Here is a 22293-nt window from a genome sequence, read left to right on the forward strand (position 1 = left end):
AAGTCTACTGAGCAGAAAGGAAACATGTCAGCAAACACGTACTGAATAATGCCTGTGTGCAGGGCACCATGCTAAGTGGATTCAAAGATGAGTGATCAACGTACCCCCTCCAAAGAATGTTTTGGATTTCTGTTCAATCTCCTTAAGCCACAGGGAGTGGAAAGCATGAGTGAGCAGAAGCCACTGGGCAGAGAGAAGTGGATGTACCAAGCCCCTGCTGTGTGGCCTCAGCTTCTCCAGGAGGTTTGGACTTAATCCCTATTAATGACTCAGGCAAAGGCTCTTCATGGAAGAATGGGCTGCCTGCCCGGCTCTTGCTGGAAGGTGACATGGGTGCATGTAGGCAGAGGTGGAGGGCGATCCGTCATGGAAATGGTAGACCCTGGTCCTTTCCCTTGAACATCTCAGGTTGAACACTGGGGCAGTGCTTCATTATAAAGCCATTAAGCGGATTCTCATGAGTGAGTTTCTGTTGGCCTTATAGACAATGGGGTTTTAATCATGTTTATCTAGGCTAAGAGAGGCCAAGAGGACCATTTGTTACTTTTAAAGAATCAGGGCCCCATGGCTGAGTGCTGCTGGGGACGTAGAGGAGCAGCTAAGAGAGCTCAGAGGATGATCATGGAACTGGGACAGGGAGCGCCCAAAGCCAGGTGAGAGGCCATCAGGAGAGGTGACTGAGAAACAAGCTACTAACCACTTTGAAATACATGGAGGGTAAGAAGAAACTCCCATAGAACTCTCAAATCAGGATGCAAAGGTAATGCAGGGAGGGGACAGGACGCAGGAGCTGGAGGAGTGGGGCATTGCTACAAAGCAACCGTGAAGATGAAGACTTTGGAAAGGAAGGACACATTGGAACTAGTCTCACACAGGTGTTAGACTAGTCGTGGGAACTTCAGACCCACTACAGTGCTGCATCCTTCTGGACAGCAGGTCTCCTTGCTAATGTAAAATAGCCCCTGGCTCTCTCACCAGATTGGCCACAACCTCCCAGCAGACCCCCTGGCCTCCTTGTGCTGGCCCCGACTACGCTCTCATCCTCCTTTCCCACTGCTCCCACCTCATCTTGCAGATTCCCTCCTCCACAGCCTCGTTCTGGATCTCTCCCACAGATGTCTCGTCCTTCAAGGCTCACCTAACATGCCACCTCCTCCAGGAAGCCTTTCCTGATCCATGACACCAGATGGTACATGCTCCCTCCGGGAACCCGTATAGCACATCCTGCCTCTTTATGACACTTCCATTTCCTCCTGCATTCTAACAAATTGTGTGCTCGTCTGAGCCTCGCCCCCACCTCTCCTTAGAAAACTTCAAGGGCAGAGACCTGATCCTTTCATTTGTGTATTCACAGTGCCAGGGCAGGAACCAGCGTGCCATAGACACTCGATAAATGTTCAATTGCATTTCAGCCAGTGCATACCTTGGACAAAGTTTCTATGTTCCTTTAAAGGTTATGGCCGAGACTCAGGCTTGAACACTTGCCTCTGTCACTAGCCAGGAGATCTAGGGTAATTTAACTCATCTCCGTGCCTAGGTTTCCTCATCTGTAAAATGAGCACAACAGGACCTACCTCCAAAGGACATTGTGGTAGTCTTTATAAAGCCCTTAGCAGATTGTCTGGACACACTGTGAATGCTCAGTAGATGTAAGATAGGATTAGCAATGTGCAGTATAAGCGACATAATTTCCTTTCGATTGCCAAGAGTGCAGTGATTCACATGCTCCATTTCTACCTGGCAGTCTTTATCTTCTGTAAAGCACATCTTCGCACAAAGCAGCTTCATATCATTTCAATGCTATTAGATATCTGGGCGCCATATACACAGGAATGCTAGTAGGCAGTTTGTTAACTAGGAATCAAATATACCAGTCAAAGAGATTTTCCTCAAAGTGATTTGCCAATTCATCCACCCATCAAGCCTGCGCCATCATGAGCTGTGTGAGTCCTCCAAGGACTGCGAAAATGAAAATGAACAAAACGAAACCCCTGTTCCCATGTTGATCACAGCCTCCCCGGGCAAATATAGCAAAGACCTAGATAGAACTATAAAAAGAGGCCGCGAGAGTCCAAAGAGGAGAGTGCCCGCCCCTGTGCATGGTGAGGAGAGGTTGGGGAAGTGGGAGCCCACGGAAGAGGGGGTGTGCAGCTGGACCCTGCCAGGTGAGTAGGAAGAAGTTTGTCAGAGAGAGGAGGTAGAAGCTTCTCCAAAAACAGGAAGCAGCATGTGCAAAGAGACGGAGTCCTTGAGTCCACATTCAGCAAATGCTGAGGTTGGTGGCCCTAAAAGGCCCAGAAAATCAATCCACATTCTTCTAATACTGACGTGGATTTTATTTAAAATAGAAACACTTCCACCAAATTAGTTATGAATCCCAGAAGAGATTATCTTATTGCTAAAATAAATGTTCTTTTCTTATTTCTTCCAAAATGATTTGATGGTTATTTTTCTGAAGCATATTTCTGATTTCTCTTGAAAACAAGTGCCTTCAGAAAGTTCATTTCAGCCAAGGAGAAACAACTCAAAAGTAGCCCAGGATCACAACTATTTAGCCCAACCAAAGCTGAAATTCTTCCTATTCTCTAAACTACCCCCAGCACATGGAGTGATTTCAGCTCTTCAAAGCCAGCAAAGAGATAAGTTCATTGAAACTCAAGATGAACAGGCACAGAATTCATTATATCTGGTTTCATTTGTTCCTTCAGTTATTCTCTGAGGACAGTGGACAGTGAATGCAGCCAGAGGTCTCTTTCAGAAGAGCACAAACGGAGGAGGAAATTTTGTTCATAACTTTGCTGGGAGAATGTTTGGCCAAATGCAGTGGCCTGAGGCCAGAAAATGCCACTTTTTATCTCCAGTGCAGACAGGCAGAGAGGAGGTGTAATAGATTTAGCAAGATAAAGCCTTGGACCTAGAGAAAAAGAAACACACACACATCCACGTGCACACATGCTCCTCATGGAAGATTAGACTTCACTTCCAGCTCTTGAGGTGGGAATTGTAGTCTTACTGAAGTTACAGAGACAAAGCTACGGTCGTATTACACAAAGCTGTATCTATCAGTGAAGGGTGGCCTCTTGGGAATGAACTATTTAAACAACAATTGCGTGTCCAGAATTCATGACGTGAGTAGATTTTTCCTGAAAGAGGCAACTTGGCCTGTTGGGATCAGAACTGTTGCTTATTTGATTGTTTTCCTTTTGGTCTCAGACCCTGGGGTCTCAGTGTCAGCTGGAGACTGAAAACTGCAGCCTGCAGGGAGAGATGGGACAGGGGTGGCCCTGAGGGCCTCTGAGTCCTGGCTCCAGGAGTCCCATTGGCCAGCCCTTCCTGTGCTTGGCTATGAAGCCAATCCATTCTCTGCGATTGCTTGAAATTTGTAAAAAGAAAGAGAATGAGGCTTTGTCATCATTGTGAGCTGGAATAAATCATTTCTCACTTCTAGATCTCGGGGTTCTCACTTGTTAAGAGGGTGGGAGTGGGAGACTAAGCAAACCCTCAGGTTCTTAAAATTTTCTGATGTAATTGATCTGGAAAAGGGATCTTTCCCCCCATTTTGGTTTAGGAATATTTTATGGGGTCCAGGATGCAGACGTTCCTTGAGTTCCTCAGTGAAGGACCGCAGTGACTTCATGGTTGGGGTGGCAGTTAACCTGAGCAGCAAAGACTGCTGGGTAGAGCTAGGCGCTGCTTTTCAGAACCAAAGTCTTCACCTATTTGAAATGTGTGTTATGGAGGCATGTTACAGAGGAAAGAGCACAAGACTTAGAATAATTGTCCTAGATTTGAGTCCAGCCACTAAAACAACTCACTGAGATTGTGGCCAGGGCACACCCCAATTTGGGGGCTCAGGTTACTTGTGGGTGAAGTGAATATGGGAGACAGACTCCCAGGAGGCTCCATGGTCCATGCTCCCTGGTGTACCCCCTCTTGTGGGATCCCTTCCCTCCAGTGTGTGCAGCACCTGTGACTGGTTTCTAACCAACAGAATATGGCGATGGTGGTGGATGTCAGTGTCATGATGTTAATATATTCCAGCCGACTTGAACACCCATCTTACTAGCCGACTCTTGCTGTCAACTGTCTCCCTTGCTGGCTTTGATGGAGTAAGCTGCCATAGACAGAGGTCCCAGAGAGGAACTGAGGGTGGCCTCTGGCTGAGGGCCCACAAGGAGTTGAGGCCCTCAGGCCAACAACCCTCAAGGAAATGAATTCTGTCAACAACCACATGAGTTTGGAAGCAGAACCTTCCTCGGTCAAGCTGCAGATGAGACCCCCAGCCCCGACTGACTCCTGGATTAAAGCATTGTAAGAGAATCTAAAACAGAGGAATCAACTAAACCGTGCCCGGACTCCTGACCCACAGGAACTGTGAAATAATAAACGTGCTGTTTAAAAGTACTAAGTTTGTGGTAATTTGTTACGCAGCAATAGATAAGTAACACAACAAAGCAGTTAGAATCTTCTGTCCCTGACATCCTGTGAGCATGACAATACTCTTCTTATGATACCAGCATTACACATGTAACAAAAACCACTCCATTATGACATACGCAGACATATTGTAAGCTGCTGTTATTGTGCTGGGTTGAGAATTATTCATCTTTCTAGAACTCCTAGGGTACTTGTTCTGTATGTAGATTCTCATTTAATCAGGACTCATTTCCAGGCTGCTTCCTGCTGATTGTAAACACCATGCTCACACACAGAGGTCCACATTCGCACATGGAGATCCACATTCACACAGGTCCACACTCACACACACAGAGCCACATTCACACAAACAGGTCCATGTTCACACACACAGGTCCACACTCACACAAACAGGTCCATGTTCACACACACAGGTCCACACTCATACATACAGGTCCACACTAACACACAGGCCCCCACTCACACACACAGGTCAACACTCACACACACAGGTTCACAGACACAAGTCCACACTCACACACAGGCCCACACTCACACAGGTCCACGTTCTCACACACAGGTCCACGTTCACACACAAGATCCACACTCACACACACAGGTCCACACTCACACACACAGGTCCACACTCACACACAGGTCCACAGTCACACACACAGGCCCACACTCACACACAAGATCCACACTCACACACACAGGTCCAGACTCACACACACACACGTCCTGCATGTCGCTGAATTTAATTAGGGATCAACCTGAAACAAAATGGCTCCAGTAGGGAAGAGGATGCCTGTGAGAGATTCTGAGGACAGGAGGCAAGAGACTTCGGTGTTATTTGGTGTTGTTGGTCTTGACAGCCAGGGTCAAGTAGAAGAATATGAATCAATGAAGCCTGAGGAAAAATTAGAAAATTAGTCTAGCAAGGGGAGCCCCATTTCTGCACTGAAACATATGGCCACCTATAACCAGCAGCTAAAGATATTGTACTTCTTTTTACATACAGAGGTGCCCAGACCAAGCGTTAAGGGCCTCAGAGAGCTGCAAGTTAACATTTTGTTGCTTTCGAAGTCTGCTTTTCTGGAATCCTGACATCCCTACAAATAAAATCAACATTGTGGACTGTCTCGTTTTAGACATGAAAGGAATGGACCTGAAGTCTGGCTAGTGTCTGAGGTGGTGGCTGTGGAAGGTTCCAGAGTGGTGCCAAGGAAATATGGCCCTGCCGCATCTCCATGAGGAGCAAGTCCATGCTTCTGCCCACGGGGGCCTTCTAGGCTACTGGTGAGCTGTCATTTCCTCTTCCGGGAGAGTTTGATGGATGCTGGCGCAGCAGCCGACTTAGGAGCCAGAGGAGGTGAAGGCGCCCAGGAGATCAGAGCAGGGCTGGGGAGTGAGGAGAGCAGCGCTTAGTGCTTTTGAATGATGAATTCCTGCCCTTAGAGACCTAGTAGGTGGCGTCATTTCCTCCGGGGTATCCGTCCCCCCAACACCTGCTTTGTCACTAAAGGACGATCCATCTCTGCAGAAAAAGAACTTAAAGGACAGGCATGTAAGACGCATTAAATGACAAAATATAACCTGATGAACAAAGGCAAGGGGGCAAACTCCGTTCATTGAGCCAGGGGGATTTGGGTAAATTTCCCAGGGGCATCCCCGGTGACCCCTCCAAAACCCCAGCAAGAGGCTGAACTGGGCAAGGGTTAACTGGCATTTCTTGATGAAGTGAGTTTGGCTCTGAAAGTCTGGTGCTCGCGGCCCCAGCAGGAGGCCCCTGGAGTCCCAGGTTTGGGACAGGGCAAAGTGTCAGGCGGTCTCCTGGCCTCGGTCCCTGAGAGCGAGGGCAGCAGCTAGGGCAGCCGCGGGGGCGGCGCTGGAGCCGACGGCCGGGCGGGGAAAGCCCAAGACGCGGCCCGGGCCCGGGGTCTCGGAGGCTCGGGGACTCCGGCGCGGGCGTGTCTCTGCCCCACGACGCGCACAGCGGCCGACCCGGCCCCGGGCGTAGGCGATCGGCGGCGCGGAGCCCCCTGGCTCGGGCCTGCCTTTGTGGCGCGGCGGGCGCGGCCGCCTTTGTCCCCCCGGCCCGCACGCCCCGCCGCGCGCCGCCTTCTGCAAGGATCACCCCTGCCGCGGCGCTACCTGGCCCTTTGTCACCAGCTGCCAAAGAATTCAGAAAATCAAATTTATTTCCCGATTACAGCCGGAGCGCCCCTTTGTGCAGAGGGGTCTCTTTAACTGTTGAAATTCCAGCAGACATTGTGCAGCCCTTTATGGCGCAAAATAAAAGCCGCCCCGCTTCTTGCCCCGGCCCCGGCCGCCCCTCCCGTCTCCCCTGACTTCCAAGCCCCTGTGGGAACCTGGGAGGGACGCTCTTCTCTCAATAAAAACGCTTACGAGCCCGAAGACATTGGGGCTCGAGTGTCTTGCCAGCTAAAGGGGATAAATCAATGGGCATCTTGAGTTCGGGAGGGTGTATTTCCCTTTTTTTCTGGGAATGAATAGATGAATGGTAACTCCGTTCCTTACCAGCCCAGCACTGTCCGAAACTCGCCTGGACAAGTCCAACTTCATTCTTTTCAGTACGACTAGCTCCTGTGCGCTGCAGAAGACTCGGTCTGATCTGAAAGCGCCTCTCCTACTCCAGACTCTCAGGTTTTAAGTAGGTCTTCCGCACCTGCAGATGAAAAAAGATGTTGCTATTATTTTCCTCGATTACGTTGACATTGCCTGAAAATGAATACAAAACATTGCCTTGCAAAGATTTTTTACCTTTTCTTTCTTCCTTTCTTTTTTTTGTGACTGTGCAGGGAAATAAATGTTTGTCTTTTATATTTTTGAGAAAAGTCTAGAGTGGCCACATGTTCACAGCACACATTCCCACACCTCTTGTCCACTCATAAAGTAATGAATAAGAGGGACGAATATGCACAAATCTACTAAACCATCAACATCAGCCCAATAATAAATGCTCCCATGAAAACAGTTACAAAGGCCATCATAATTTGTACTCTCATTATAAAATATTTAGCAGTATAACTTGAATTATATAGTCATGGAAGGAAGAAATCTGTATTGGAAGAATTAGGTCCATTAATTGTAAATCATACATGTTATAAGGCTTTCGCAAGCTCTTAAGAATAATAATACATAATACATAGATATTTAGCACTTAGGATTTTTTTCACCATCTCTTTTTTTTTTAATTGTGAGAATTTAAAGATGCCACTCCGTCATTCTGTGACTAAAGGAAGTGATTATAAATCAATGCCGCAGTTGCTAACAGACGGCATTCCTCTCTTTATACACATCCGTGTGTCTCCTCACACACAGGCGTACATGCACACACATACGCGCGCACACACACAAGTGCTTGGCCCACTCAGCCTCCCCATAATTTCACAAAAGAGTGACTCTAATGTTTGCTGCCTCGTGGGGAGCCAGTGGGCACGGCAGTGAATTGGATACCTACACCAGAGAAGGCCTGAGAGGCGTAATCAAATAAGGGAACCACTTGAACTGAACTCCCAGCAGGAGCGGGAGGGAGGCCCTGAGAGGTTACACGTAGTTTTTATCCAGCCTCGCAGGAGAGCACCAACTTCCTGCTGCTAGAAATTTGTCTGCAAATTTTTTCCTCATTCAGAAAGAGAGCTGGGGTCCAGGAAACACTGGGTTGATATGATAACTTGATTAAGTCTGGGGAGAGATGACACGGGAGCACCAAGTCGACTCAAAGGAACCTGTGCTCTCCTCTTTAACCTCTCCTTGGGAGCCCACAAGTTATATCTATTAACGCATCAGCTCCCGGCACCGCACAAAGACGTTGTCTGCCTAAATGTATGTCAGTCATTTGCAGGGGCCTTTGTGGAATTCCCACCACATTTTCATGTCTCTTCGCTATTTGAAAAAATAAAATTTAATCTGATGGGCTAGACAAAGGCTCACAGTCTACCTCCTCCCGTTAAAATCGCTTTGAAGGTAGAAGTCAAGTTCATCAGCAAAAGTGTTCAAGAAATTCTTGAAATGGGCCAGGGGCAGCTAGAGCACATCCAGGGGAGAGAAACTACAAGGAGGAGGGTTTGGAAACTGCGTCCAGTGAAGCACGGATGGAAAACCCAGGGGTTTGCCTGGAGAAGAGAAAACACAGAGAGGACTTGGGAGCTGAAGAAGTGCCAACGGGAAGAAGGATGAGAGTTTGCCGTGGGTCCCGGGACAGAGCCCAGGGAGAGACAGGCCTTCACCAAGTGCCAGCAAAGTGACTGGATGAAAAATGGGCCACGTGCTGGGGCCGCCCCTGCAGATGTGAGGAAATCAGTAGCGTGGCCACAGCTGCACGAATCACAGCTGCCTCTCCTGGTGTCTGATCCAGGAGACAGCCGGCCATTGAGAGGCTGGTAAACCTCAGCTCCAAATATTGTGGGTTTTTAAAATGTGAGGGTTAATTTAACATACAATAAGTTTTGTATCCACCACCCCAATCAAGATATAGAAAATTTCTACCACCCCTGAAAGTTCCCTTGTGCCCCCTTTCCAGTCAGCCCATCACATCCCACTCCACCTCCTATGCAATTATTGTTCTTTTTTTTTTTTTTTTAAGAGAAAGATTCTCACTCTGTTCCCCAGACTGAAGGGCAATATCAGGATCATAGCTCACTGCAACCTGGAATTCCTGGGATCAAGTGATCCTCCTGCCTCAGCCTCCCAACTAGCTAGGACTATAGGTGTGCACCACCACACCACCTAGTTTGTTGCTATTTTTTGTAGAGATGCGGTCTCTAACTACTGGCCTTAAGCAATCCTCCCACCTCAGCCTTCCAAAGTGCTGAGATTCCAGGCATGAGCCACTGTACCTAGCTGGCAATCGCTGTTCTAATTTCTATCACTCTCAATTAGTTTTGTCTGTTTTTAGAACTACATTTAAATGGGATAATATAGTATGTACTCTTTTGTGTCTGGTTCCTTTTATTTAGATGATGCTCTTGAGATTCATCCACGTTGTTTGCTCATTTTTATTGCTGAGTAGTATTCCCTAGGAGGGCTATAACACAGTATGTCCACCCATTCTCCTGCTGATGTGTATTTAAGTTGTTTCCAGTTTGAGGATATTATGAATATAGCTGTTATGAACAGTCTCATAATATTTTTCATTTCTAAGTCATAGGATTAGGGTATATTCCAAATGCCTTTTTTTTTTTTTTTTTTTTTTTTTTAAATTTTGAGACGGAGTCTTGCTCTGTCACCAGGCTGGAGTGCAGTGGCACGATCTTGGCTCACTGCAACCTCCACCTCCCGGGTTCAAGCTATTCCCCTGCCTCAGCCTCCTAAGTAGCTGTGACTACAGGTGCCTGCCACCACACCCAGCTAATTTTTTGTATTTTTAGAAGAGACGGGGTTTCACCATGTTGGCCAGCATGGTCTCGATCTCCTGACCTCATGATCTACCCACGGCCTCCCAAAGAGCTGGGATTACAGGCGTGAGCCACCTCGCCCAGGCCCAAATGCCATTTTAAACAAGACTGCAAAGCAAGAAAAGGCTGAGGTCATGAAAGGTGTTGTCTTCAGCCAAGACTGAGAAGAGTTTCTGGAACTTGACAGTTTCTAGCTATTGTCCTCGCCTTCCTCAGACAGCACAAGTAGCACCCTCGTTCCTCTCACTGATGGGCAGGGGGCATATACTGAGATTGAGCTAGGGTGGCCTGGGATTCTTCATGAGCAAGAATATCCATCTTAGCAAAATGGGTATTGGCATCATTCCAGCTTACTCAAAATATGTGTATTCCCATCTACTGAGCTCCCACTATGTGCTGGGCCTTGTGGGTGGACAAGGGGCCATAGGCCGAGAGAGTTGAATTTGTTGAGGGACCTGTCTTTAAAGTGCTTGCTGCCAGGTGTGGTGGCTCATGCTTGTAATCCCAGAATTTTGGGAGGCTGAGGCAGGTGGATTACCTGAGGTCAGGAGTTCGAGACCAGTCTGGCCAACAAGGTAAAGCCCCATCTCTACTAAAAATACAAAAATTAGCCGGGCGTGGTGGTGCATGACTGTAATCTCAGCTACTCAAGAGGCTGAAGCCAGAGAATCACTTGAACCCGGGAGGCAGAGGTGACAGTGCGCTGAGATTGCGCCATTGCACTCCAGCCTGGGTGTCAAAGCAAGACCCTGTCATAAATAAATAAATAAATAAATAAATAAATAAATAAAGTGCTTGCAAGTCTAGAAGGAGAAAGTTAAAAAGTAATAAATTATGAGACCATAAGTCAGTCTTCAACAAACACTTGGGAGTCACCTGCTGTGCTGGCTCTGGGCTGGTGCTGACATGGTGGGAAGATGGTTAGACAACCACAGAGAGAACGTGAAGGCCACCCTTCTGAACCACGGGGAAAGAGGGACAGAGCCTCCCACTCTGGGATAATGAGTCCCCTTTAGCCAAGAGGATATAAGGCCAACGGAGAGGTTTGATTTGGATTTGGAACAGGTGTTCCGAACCCCAGATCTGCTGCATCACCTTGGGACACAGAACCTGTCTCTGCCAGGTGTGCTCATGTGTCCTTATCACCTGACTTCAGGTGGCACTAAAGCTTCCAAGTCAAATCAAAGCCATCAGAACACAGAATGCTGGTGCTGGGAGGTGCTTTAGAGGTCACGGTTCACTCCATCCCAAGTACAGATGGAGAAACAGAGACCCAAGCTAAGATAAATCACTGTCTCAAAGTCACAGGGAAAACACGTTTGCCTCCCACTACAATTCATATTCTATGATGTCAGTCCCTCATTTACTACAGGTTCTTATTACATAATAGAGACCTATTTATTTATGATATCAGCATTGCAGGGATAAGATTAGCGCATTCCCTGTAGTCTCAGCAGGTTAATCAGACTTTGCCTGTGAGCAGCTATTACATTTGGAGAGACACATTTTTAATCCAGAAGTTGTCTAAACTTTATGATAAAAACAGTAGACCGTGTTATGATAGGGCCTTGTGTTATTAGGACTCACTCATCTTCTATATCAAGTTGTTTATTTTTCTACTTGTTAGGCTTTTAGTTTATTTATTTTTTTGAGATGGAGCCTCGCTCTGTTGCCCAGGCTGGAGTGCAGTGCCATGATCTCAGCTCACTGCAACCTCCACCTCCTGAGTTCAAGCGATTCTCCCACTTCAGCCTCCTGAGTAGCTGGGACTACAGGTGTGCACCACCATGCCTGGCTAATTTGTTTTTTTTTTTTTTAAGTAGAGACCAGGTTTCACCATGTTGGCCAGGCTGGTCTTGAACTCCTGACCTCCAGTGATCCACCCATCTCGGCCTCCCAAAGTGCTGGGATTACAAGTGTGAGCCACTGCTCCTGGCCTATCACTTTTTCTATACGCAGGTTTGACAACTGTTTAATCATAGAAAACTGTATAAACAGCTTCAGAGTAAAACTTCATTACTTTGGACAAACACCTATAGCCTTTAAAAACACTGATGTATATTACTGCAAAGTGAAAGACAGTTGTGAATATATTGAATTTTCATACTACCATCCAAATGGTTGTTGACAAATTTGTTTAAAAGAAAAAAATGAATTTGGATTTATGCAAATTTGGCAGGAATTTACAAATCAGAAGGAATAAAGACAGCAATGTTCATGGTTCCTGCTTTGTAGTTTTTTAATAGTAATAAAAAGTATAAAATACTTTATACATACACAACATTTTACATTTTCCAAAACACCCTTATATGCATACTTTTACAGGAACTCCTGATAAATGACAAGATATATGCTACCTCCCTGCTGCAGATTGACAAGGCAGAGGCTTGTCCATGGTCACACAGCTAGTAGGGCCGCTGTGATCTCCGCCCGCCACCCTTTGCCCAAAGAGCAATAGAGCGCCATGCGATAGTCCCACACAGAACCCAAGAAAACTCGAGGAAGGCATTGACACAGTAGCTCTTGTTGGGTTGATTGTAAGATCTGTGATCACAGAATTTTTTTCAAACATATGATATGCATTTCTATAGGTCTTCTGCCAGAAACAGGGTTAGCTATATAATTTGTGGATTTTATTTGCTAATTAGTGTCATTCTAAGTAAAGAAAAATTCACATTTTAAATTATTAGCATGAGTTTTACAATTCTTCTTTAACTTGAATAGTGCCAGTTTTAAATGCAAATATAAGAACATTTAACTCCTGTGCAGAATCACCAAAATTGCAGAATTATTTCGTAGCCTATATATGTATGTATGTATGTGTGTATATATGTGTGTATATATATTCTTACCAGAACAGTGAAAGTGCTGTACAAAACTAACCCCGCTGTTTTTATTTCTTTTGGTAATACACACACATTTCCCAGCCCTCTGTACCTTTGGCTTATGATGAGGCTGAATGAAAGGGCAGGGAGCTATGGATCATCCTAGCTCTCTCTTTCCTTCTCGTGTCATTTTCAATGGATCTGTTTTGCTAACACAAGGACATAAGGTGAGTAAGAAAGGATATGATGGGATTCTTTGGTCAATTGTGTTTCTTAGACCGCCCGCCACTGTCTTTTTTTGTATTTTGTATTTTTTTTTTTTTTTGAGATGGAGTTTTGCTCTTGTTGCCCAAGCTGGAGTGCAATGGTGTGATCTCGGCTCATTGCAACCTCCACCTCCTGGGTTCAAGTGATTCTCCTGCCTCAGCCTCTCAAGTAGCTGGGATTACAGGCACCCGCCACCACACCCAGCTAATTTTTTGTATTTTTAGTAGAGATGGGGTTTCACCATGTTGGCCAGGCCGGTCTCGAACTCCTGACCTCAGGCGATCCACCCACCTCGGCCTCCCAAAGTGCTGGGAGATTACAGGCGTGAGCCACCGCGCCTGGCTCTTCTGTATTCCTTTGTACTGGTTTGCAAGGAGTGCCTGGCTTCTCAGGGCCATCGGTGCCCGCTTACTCAGGGGTGAGCAGAGCGTGCTCACCTCCCCGAGTCTCCACCAGCTCCGGGGCCTCATAGGCCCACTGGACTCCTGGACTCCTGGCCATGGAGAATGCTCTGTACGAATGGCATAGCGAGGAACTGCAGTGGCATGACGCCCCTCTCCTCCACTGTCTCACTGGGCTTCACTTACAAAAAAGAAGTTCAAAGATGAAATTATCAAGAATGTCAAGACAGTGACAGAAGAGCATTAAGCCAAGCACGTGACCCTTCTCGGCACAGAGTCCTCTATGACAGAACTTCACGGTCACATGGCAAAGTCAGCACTGAGTATTCCTAGTCTAGAGGCTTTAAGAGTGCAGCTGTGTCTCTCAGGCCCCAGGCTGAACTTCTAGATGAACTCCAGGAGGGGAGCACCTTCCTCACAATATCCCTAGAATTGATGAGGCTCAGTGCAGCATAACCCCAGAGGGAAGCTGGGACTCCCAGCACTGCCCTACCTGAGAGCCTGATGCCTATAGCTGCGTGACTTGAGGATGAGGTAGGAAGGAAAGGGGGACAGCTAGAGTACGGTGGAAGCAGTCTTGTCAGGAAAATGCTGTTATGACCAGAAATTAAAGGGGAAATCCAAAATGTTATTATAACCTAGCGATGTTCTTCTTTACCCACAAAATAATGTTTTAAAGAAACTAATTGCTGAAGACATCTCTCTCGAATACACATTTACACAGTCTGTTTAATACAACCCCTGGAACAACTGCAGTGTAATGGAGAGTCAGGGAAATCTAACTTCCAGTCACAGCTCTGATTCCTTCTTGATGGGTGACTCAGGGCAGGCCACCTAACTTCTCTGAGTCTCAATTCTCTTACCTGTAAAATGGGAATAATGATTTCTAACCCAGAGGTAGGGTCCTTGTGAGAGAATGCGTGTAAAAGTGAGCTGTGAGCTGTAAATCACTGTGCACACGTGAAGGCATGTATATTGCATTGGCACGTTGGTATCCTGTGTACAAACATTATATATCACACACGGACACCATCAGGAAATTCCACTCCGGGACAGAGTGATTTACAAAGCCTGCTCAGAAGTGGAGTCAATTAAGGTCAGCTTTCTATGTTGCTAAACAACAGGGGATTCTGGGTTCAGTAACGTTGAAAGGCAGGCCCAACACACCCCTTGAAACTGGGCTTTTGAGAGGGTTCAAAGGAAGGCGAAACAAAAGCCCCTCTTTGTGATGTTTTCACTCTTCCTGCATTGTCCTCTTTCACCCTCCAAGGGCCTTCATGTAAAGAAAGGGGCTGCTAATGTGGCGAGTGGGAGTTTGAGATTGTCCTGGGCCAACAATGTTGGCACATTCTGCCGGGCCTCATTACAGAATCATCTGAAATGCTCGAGAAGTGTTTCCCACTCATTAGCATAAATAGCAGAAAAACTCTTTCACAAACAAAGCAGGTTCCATCTGCCCCAGTATGTCCTCACCTTGACTTCAAATGGCCAGTCCCTCCCCCAGCACAATACAGGGGCGCCGGCCTCCGAGGCCCCAAACACCCCACTTCAGAACAGCATTCAGCGAAATATCAACACGGTAACCTGCATGTTTATTCATTGGCCAGCCCCCTCCTTTTAATGGAGTCCCTTCCCCATTGTGGCCACTTGATTCTTTCACAGACCTAAAAGGGACAGGCAGGGAGAGGCTTCCTTTGGAAGCTGTTGGGATCCTTAGCAACCCACACCTTGTGAGTGGGTCGACTAGGCTAATTAGGTTTGTTCTGCCTTTTTGGCCCAGGCGTATTTTGTCAGGTATTCTGCTGTGAGATTAAGGAGTCATTAATCACCCAGGCCTGATGCTGACAAGGTGGCTTTTACAATGAAGTCCACTTCCCTGGTGCTGGCTGGAGCCCAGGCCGGATCTGTTTTGCATTACATTGCAGAAGAATGTAATGTGGGCTTCTTCCCAGGCGACCTCACAGGATGTCAACCTCGGGCCCCCAGGCCTTAAGAAGGCCCGTGCCAGGGACAGAGGTAGCATCTACTTTGAAGGCAAACTGTGCTCACAGCAGCTGGGTGGAGTCTGTTGGGTTCTGGAAGGGCAACTCACAGAATAAGGGTAGAGCCTGACAGAGTCAGACCTTAGTCCCCAGCCACCCAGCCCCGCATTTTCCCAAAAAAAACCCGGAGGCTCAGAAAGGAAGGATACTTGCCCGAGGACACACAGCAAATCATGGTGAGAGTCAAGATCAAAACAAGGCATCTCACCACTCTCACACTACCACACCGGAACCCCAAACTAAGCTTTTTATAACCCTTTTCAACATAATCAATAACTGTTACAGTTGGCAATTCAGAGGTCCTGCACTCTTAAGAGGAGAAAGAAGGGAAGTCAATCCCATTTGTCAAGTGCTACAAAAGGCTAAGCTCTGTGCTATTTTGCATATAATTGATTCCATTTAAATGCCATTTTCATAAGATGACTTGTGAAAGGGCTCAGCCACCCTTGGTTCTCACCCAGTGCAACAGTTTTCCTGATAAGTAGACACTATCATCCCTATTTTTTTTTTTTTTTTTTTTTGAGATGAGAGTCTCCCTCTGTCACCCAGGCTGGAGTGCAATGGCGCGATCACAGCTCACTGCAACCTCTGCCTCCCGGTTCAAGCGATTCTCCTGCCTCGGTCTCCTGAGTAGCTGGGATTACAGGTACCCACCACCATGCCCGGCAAATTTTTGCATTTTTAGTAGAGATGGAGTTTCACCTTCTTGGCGAGGCTGGTCTCGAACTCCTGACCTTGTGATCCTTCCGCCTTGGCTTCCCAAAGTGCTAGAATTACAGGTGTGAGCCACCGTGCCCGGCTAGCATTCCTATTTTTATGGACAAAGAAGCCAAGACACAGCAAGGTTAAATAACTCATTCACAACCGATATTCTTTCCTATGCCAGACTGCCATTTGAAAAGATAAGTTCTCTAGATCCAGGTGTTCTCATGAACTTTTATTATTACTGATGTCAATCATAAATTAAAAGCTTAGGTCAATTATCTAAACATCAGATTATCAGAATGCGTTGTTTCCTTTTAATCTCAATGTGTGATCATGCCATCTATCTCCGCTGATGTTTCCTTGTTGTCCTTTCTGCTTTTATTCTTTCATTAATTTAGCAAACATCTATTGAGCATGCTGGGGATACCCAGAGTTTAAAAACAGGGCCACATGCCCCTTTCCTGTGACATTACTGGAAAATGAGCTCCTCACAAATAAGAGGGTAAACCAAGAAGGAGGAAGGCAAGAGCTTTGGGAGACAGGAGCTCCAACACAGAAGGATGGTGAAGGCAATCCCCAGGAGGCTGCAGGGTCCTCCAGAGGAAGGCTACATGCCCAGTGCATAGGGAGGGCAGCTGGCCCACACTGCTGCAGGGCACAGCCCTGGGACCGGCTTCAGCAGAAAGACAAATTCAGTAGGAGACCTGATCATCTACACGACCACGGAGGAGATTTAGAACTTTGGCAGAGTTTGAACCTTTATTACTACTTAAAACAATGAAAACAAAACAAATGGACTCACGCCTGTAAGCCCAGCACTTTGGGAGGCCAAGGTGGGTGGATCACTTGAGGCCAGAAGTTCAAAACCAGCTGGCCAACATGGTGAAACCCCGTCTCTACTAAAAATACAAAAATTAGCCAGGCATGGAGGTGGGCACCTGTAATCCCAGTTACTAGGGAGGCTGAGGCAGGAGAATCGCTTGAACCCAGGAGGCAGAGGTTGCAGTGAGCCGAGATCAAGCCACTGCACTCCAGCCTGGGCAACAGAGCGAGACTCTATTTCAAAACAAACAAACAAACAAACAAACAAAAACCAACAATAGTAAAAAACAAAACAAATGGAAAAATAAGACAGTTACTAACTCCAGGAAAGGAAAAGCAATCACACTGTACTTCAGGGCACAGTTATAAATCGAGTTTATATTTTCATATGGAAACAAAGAATGATGAATAAGCGATATTAGTATATAGTAACAGTGGGAGGATATGGAGTGAAAGAGTGTGTATATGAGGGGCGGTCACGGCACAAGAAGAAAAAGCTAAACTCATCTTTCATGGTGGGAATTCAAGATTTAATGCTTAAAACTAAATAATCAAAACAGAAACACAAGCATATTAGGGACAACACTTGTGGACTATTTGACTCTCCAAATTATGTGGATGTGTAACTTTGGTAAACACAGAACTCAAATTCAAAAGTCATTGATGAATTTGATTGCTAAAGTAAGACATTGCGTTTGTTGTCAAGGGGTTAACAATGTCCTTGGGAGGCTTTCAGGCCAAGTCATAATTGAAGCATACCTGGGATGCTCCCGCCCTTCTGTGGGTGGTTGAGAGGTGGAGCAGGAGGTTAAGGAAGTTCACAGGTGAGGGGAGGGGCAATGTCTTGAGTGGATGCAGCTGTGAAAGGGAGGGAGCGTGAGGAATTGGTCTCGTAAATATTGACAGCCTGAAAGCCAGAGAAGGCGGTAGAACGTCGGGGAGATAATCCTGGTCCTGTCTAGCGAGGTAGACAAGACTCAAAAGCGAGCCTGAACCAGACCCAGTTTGAACCCCAGCTGCTGTACTTCCAGGCCACATTACTAACTACTCTGAGCCTCACTTCCCACAACCTATACAAGAGAAAAATGGTAGTTCCCCCCCAGGCTTGTTCTTACACTTGATTCAGACACATTTATAAAGCCTCCACTACAAAACAGTTAATGCATCTCAGGCACTGAATAAAACCAGCCCTGAAACACACCATCAGTGAAACCAGCAAGGTCGGTAGTATTTCTTGTTTCTTGAAAGTATAAGTACATGCGGAGATCATCTATTCAAGTCTACAGGGTGACTCAACGTTAGAAAGAAATGAGGAAAAAAGTGCGTGTAAGGAAAATGGCGTTAATGGACGGTTTGACTGTGTCTTCAAAACCTACACGCAGAAAATTTCATTCAGGGATTAGCTGCACAGTAGGATCGACAAGCTGGATACAAGCGTTCATTCCTTTCTGACACTGAGTTGTTCTATAGATTTGAACCTCAGAAACCTACAGGCAACCGGCTTTAATTTTCTCAGGTCCTCATCCCTGTTTATCTCTTCTGTCTCTCTCTGCCTCAAGCCCAGACACAACACTTCTCTTTTTCCCTTTCTCCCAATGTTGCCTCTTCCCTCTTCCCGCTCCTTTTCAATAAAACCCTCACTAAACTCCAGGCCTTGCCTCTCCTGTCATCAGTCTGTGCACAAATAACAGTCCACGCAGCTGGGTGCAATGGCTCCCGCCTGTAATCCCAGCACTGTGGGAGGCTAAGGCAGGCAGATCACCTGAGGTGAGGAGTTCGAGACCAGCCTGGCCAACATGGTGAAACCCTGCCTCTACTAAAAATACAAAAGTTAGCCAGGCGTGGTGGCCGGTGCCTATACTCCCAGCTACTAGGGAGGCAAGGCAGGAGAGTTGCTTGAACCCAGGAAGTGGAGGTTGCAGTGAGCCAAGATCGTGCCACTGCACTCCAGCCTGGGTGACAGAGCAAGACTCCGTCTCAAATATATATATATACACACACACATATATATATACACACATATATATACACACATATGTGTGTGTATATATATACGTATATATATACACACACACACATATATATATATAAAATAGTCCACACCAATATTTGTCCCAAAAACTTAAGACTTTTTTTAAAAAGATTTAATGTTTCCATAACAAACAAAAATTGGATTCAGCCTTAGGAAACATATAATCAGAGGCTGACTTCCCAGACTTTCAGGGGATGGGAATGGGTGGGAAGGGAGCTTCACAAAATCAATATAAATGATATTTACTTGTAGTATTTTGGAGGAGAAGTGGGGGCAGGGCAGTAGAGGAAAGGAAAAAAAAATGTATCTAAGCAAGAGAGGTATAATTTAGAAGCTGCCACGTAGTAAGTAGGAATCTCCGAGGAGGACAGATCATTTTTTACAGGTTTGACAAGAAGCTGATGGAGAGAAATCGTGACCAGACTTGCACCTGTTCTTCAAGGAGGTTGAAAAATGCTGCCTGCCTCACCAAGCCCCGTTCCCAATGGGTGGAAGAGGGGAAGGGCTCGGTGGCACAGGGGGGACCACCCTCTGCAAAGCCTTTATATATGATCTCTAAGCTGGAGGGTAACAATGAATAGTATGTCTTATACCATCACTAACATGATGTATCTGTGAATCATAGATAATATTTATTGGGCATTTGCCATGTTTTGCCATGTGCCAGACACTGTGTTAAGTATTTTGCAGGGAATCTTATTAAATTCTCATAACAATTCCATGAAGGAATCTCTACGATGTTCTGATTTACAGATGAGAAAAATGAGGCTGAAAGAGGTGGCTACTTGCCCAGGCAAAGCCAGTACTCAGACAAACGCAGGTTTTCCCTGACTGTGGAGTCCCACTTCTATGGCAGAATAATTTTTTTTTTTTTAGACTGAGTTTTTCTCTGTCTCCCAGGCTGGGGTGCAATGGTGTGATCTCGGCTCACTGCAACCTCTGCCTCCCAAGTTTGAGCGATTCTCCTGCCTCAGCCTCCTGAGTAGCTGGGATTACAGGTGCCCGCCACCATGCCCAGCTAATTTTTGTATTTTTAGTAGAGACGGGGTTTCACCATGTTGGCCAGGCTGGTCTCGAACTCCTGACTTCAGGTGATCCACCTGCCTTGGCCTCCCACAGTGCTGGGATTACAGACATGAGCCACCGTGCCTGGCCATAATTTTTTAATAAGTGCTGATTTGTGTGTGTTTTTCCTGAATTTTCACAAGCCCTCCACAGAGTTAGACAGTCCTGCCTTGGGGGTTTCTGTAGGACAGTAAGCAAAATGCTACCTGAAAGTTAAATCTCTTGCTGTATTTTGTAGACGCCAAAATGCAGAGATGATGCTAGGTGTCTTAGATGGACCTTTTAAAGTAGCCCAGGACCGAAGAGTGATGAGAAATTTCTCCCAGCCTAGGAAGGGGCCCTGGAGTTTTGTTGGTGGAGGTGGCAGGGCCCTCAAGTCATGGCTCCATGGTGCCTTAGGAAGGCCACATGTAGGAGGGCCAGGGGCTGTCAGCCTCCCCTGGGACCTGGTGTGGGGAGCAGAGGAGAGGACCTCAGTCGTGGCTGGAATCTAATTTCCTTCACCTGGAAGGATGGGAGCATAAAGAAGGATTTAAGAACATTTTAAACAAAAGAAAGTGGTATTTCTCACACAAGTAAATGTATGTACTAAGATTTCTATGCAGTACAAAATAGGTAAGTAGGTGGTCCCCCAACTTCTCACTTTTATGTGCTCAGCCTACTGATAGGAGTTTCGCTGGGTAAGGTCAGGGGATTGGCATAAAAAGTTAATAACGCTCAGTTTCACCTTCATCTGCTACATAGAAGAAAATGGTTCTTCACACTATCAAAAACTTCTCCTCCCCACCCCACCTCTGGCCGAGGAAGAACCTGCTGGGCTCCCCGCCTGACTCCAGGAGGACCTACCACATCATGTACATGAAATCTGTCACTGTGTGGGGTGGGGAAGCATTTGCTAAAATGCACAGCCCGCTGCCAGAGCCCCAGCCACAAACTCTCTCCAAAGCTACCTTAGTTCCTTTCCCCAAAGCTTGAACATTTGTAAATGGAAGAAAATATCATTTTTTTAAGAACAGGCTTATCTGACCCTCCAATCCCCATAAGATACCCCTTTCTATACTCTCATTGCAACTTTCACTTCCCCTTCCCATCACCATTTGAACTGACGTATTTATCCTGTGTTAGAAGCTCCATGAAGAGAGGGACTAAGCCTTGTCCTCCGCTGCATGCCTGGCACGTAGCACAATTTCAGGAACACAGTGCTCACGTTATACTTTCTGAGTGACTGAATGAGCCATGGGCGAATGAGCATGGAACAATCACAGTTGGCAAAACCTCAGCGATCACACAGCCCAGTGCCCTGAGAAGCCCATGCTTAGTGAGGCTAAACAACTTGCCTGAGATTCCAGAGAGAGTTGGTGGTCAAGCCCATGCTAAAAGCCAAGGACTCCAGACAGATCTTTGTGTGACTTTCTTCTTCTGACTCTATCATTTGCAGTCTCCAAATTCATCACAGACAGACCAAGACCAAATTCCCACCTGTCCATACAAGCACCTTGTCCTTCCTTGATCCTCTCAAGCTCACCTGCTTCAGTATTGTCACAAGCCCCTCTTATCTAAATTTTTGGTGCCTTCTGTCCCCTAGTATCTCAGTATTTCCAATGCCCAAGAAAAGATGATTGCTTTCTCTCTTATTGTAAAGAGTTTCGTCTTTTAATACGATAGTCGAAGGCTTTAAGATTCATCCCATTCAGCCGATGTTCACTGAGAGCTCACAGATGTGGACACTGTTTTAGTGCCCAGGGTAAAACAACGAGCAAAATAAGCCCCTTGTGCCACGCATATTCTTTTGCCAGAGAGAGATCATAAAGATAAACCAGCAAATCAATTAGTTTCAGATAATGACAGTGTCAGGAAGAAAATAAAATACGGTAAGAAGTTAGAGGCCGGGGTGCTATTTTTGATCGGGAGTTAGAGAGGACTTCTCTCAGAAGGCCTCGTGTAAGCTGAGATTGAACTGGAAGGACATGCCAGCCTGCAGAGATCTTGGGGACAATATTCCAGCAGATGGCCCGGAGGAACTGGCCAGTCTGCCAGAGCAGAGTGCATGAGGCTAGTATGGTCAGGGCGGTGGGCAAAAGGCAGACCACAGAGGGTTTTGCAGGCTGCGAGGATGACTGGATTTTATTCTATGGGTATCAGGGAGCCGCTATTGGAGGTTTCTAAGTAGAGGAGTGATGTGATCTTTTCACATTTCAAAATGGCCACGCTGGCTGCCGTGTAGAGAAGGGCCTAGGAGTGGGGATGTGAGAGCAGGCGGACAAATCAAGAGGCTGCTGCTGTGGCCCAGCCCGGAGA

The 22293-nt window shown here is 46.5% G+C and overlaps 1 long non-coding RNA gene across 2 annotated transcripts in view; it reads right to left on the reverse strand.

Moving 5' to 3' along the window:
• Positions 1-5155: 5155 nt before the first annotated feature.
• LOC116480368 (uncharacterized) overlaps positions 5156-22293 on the reverse strand; it is a 47685-nt gene continuing 30547 nt past the window's right edge. Inside the window, exons 1-3 of one of the 2 annotated variants that reach the window (XR_004251269.1) lie at positions 8381-8440; positions 6958-7105; positions 5156-5817 (exon numbers count right to left, since the gene is read on the reverse strand). This is a non-coding gene — a long non-coding RNA (uncharacterized LOC116480368). Of the gene's footprint in view, positions 5818-6957; positions 7106-8380; positions 8441-22293 lie in introns of those variants that run through there. The other variant, XR_004251270.1, reaches the window with a different exon arrangement.

This window comes from Hylobates moloch, unplaced genomic scaffold, assembly GCF_009828535.3.
Source record: "Hylobates moloch isolate HMO894 unplaced genomic scaffold, HMol_V3 SCAFFOLD_13, whole genome shotgun sequence".
In the NCBI taxonomy this organism is placed as follows: Eukaryota; Metazoa; Chordata; class Mammalia; order Primates; family Hylobatidae; genus Hylobates; species Hylobates moloch.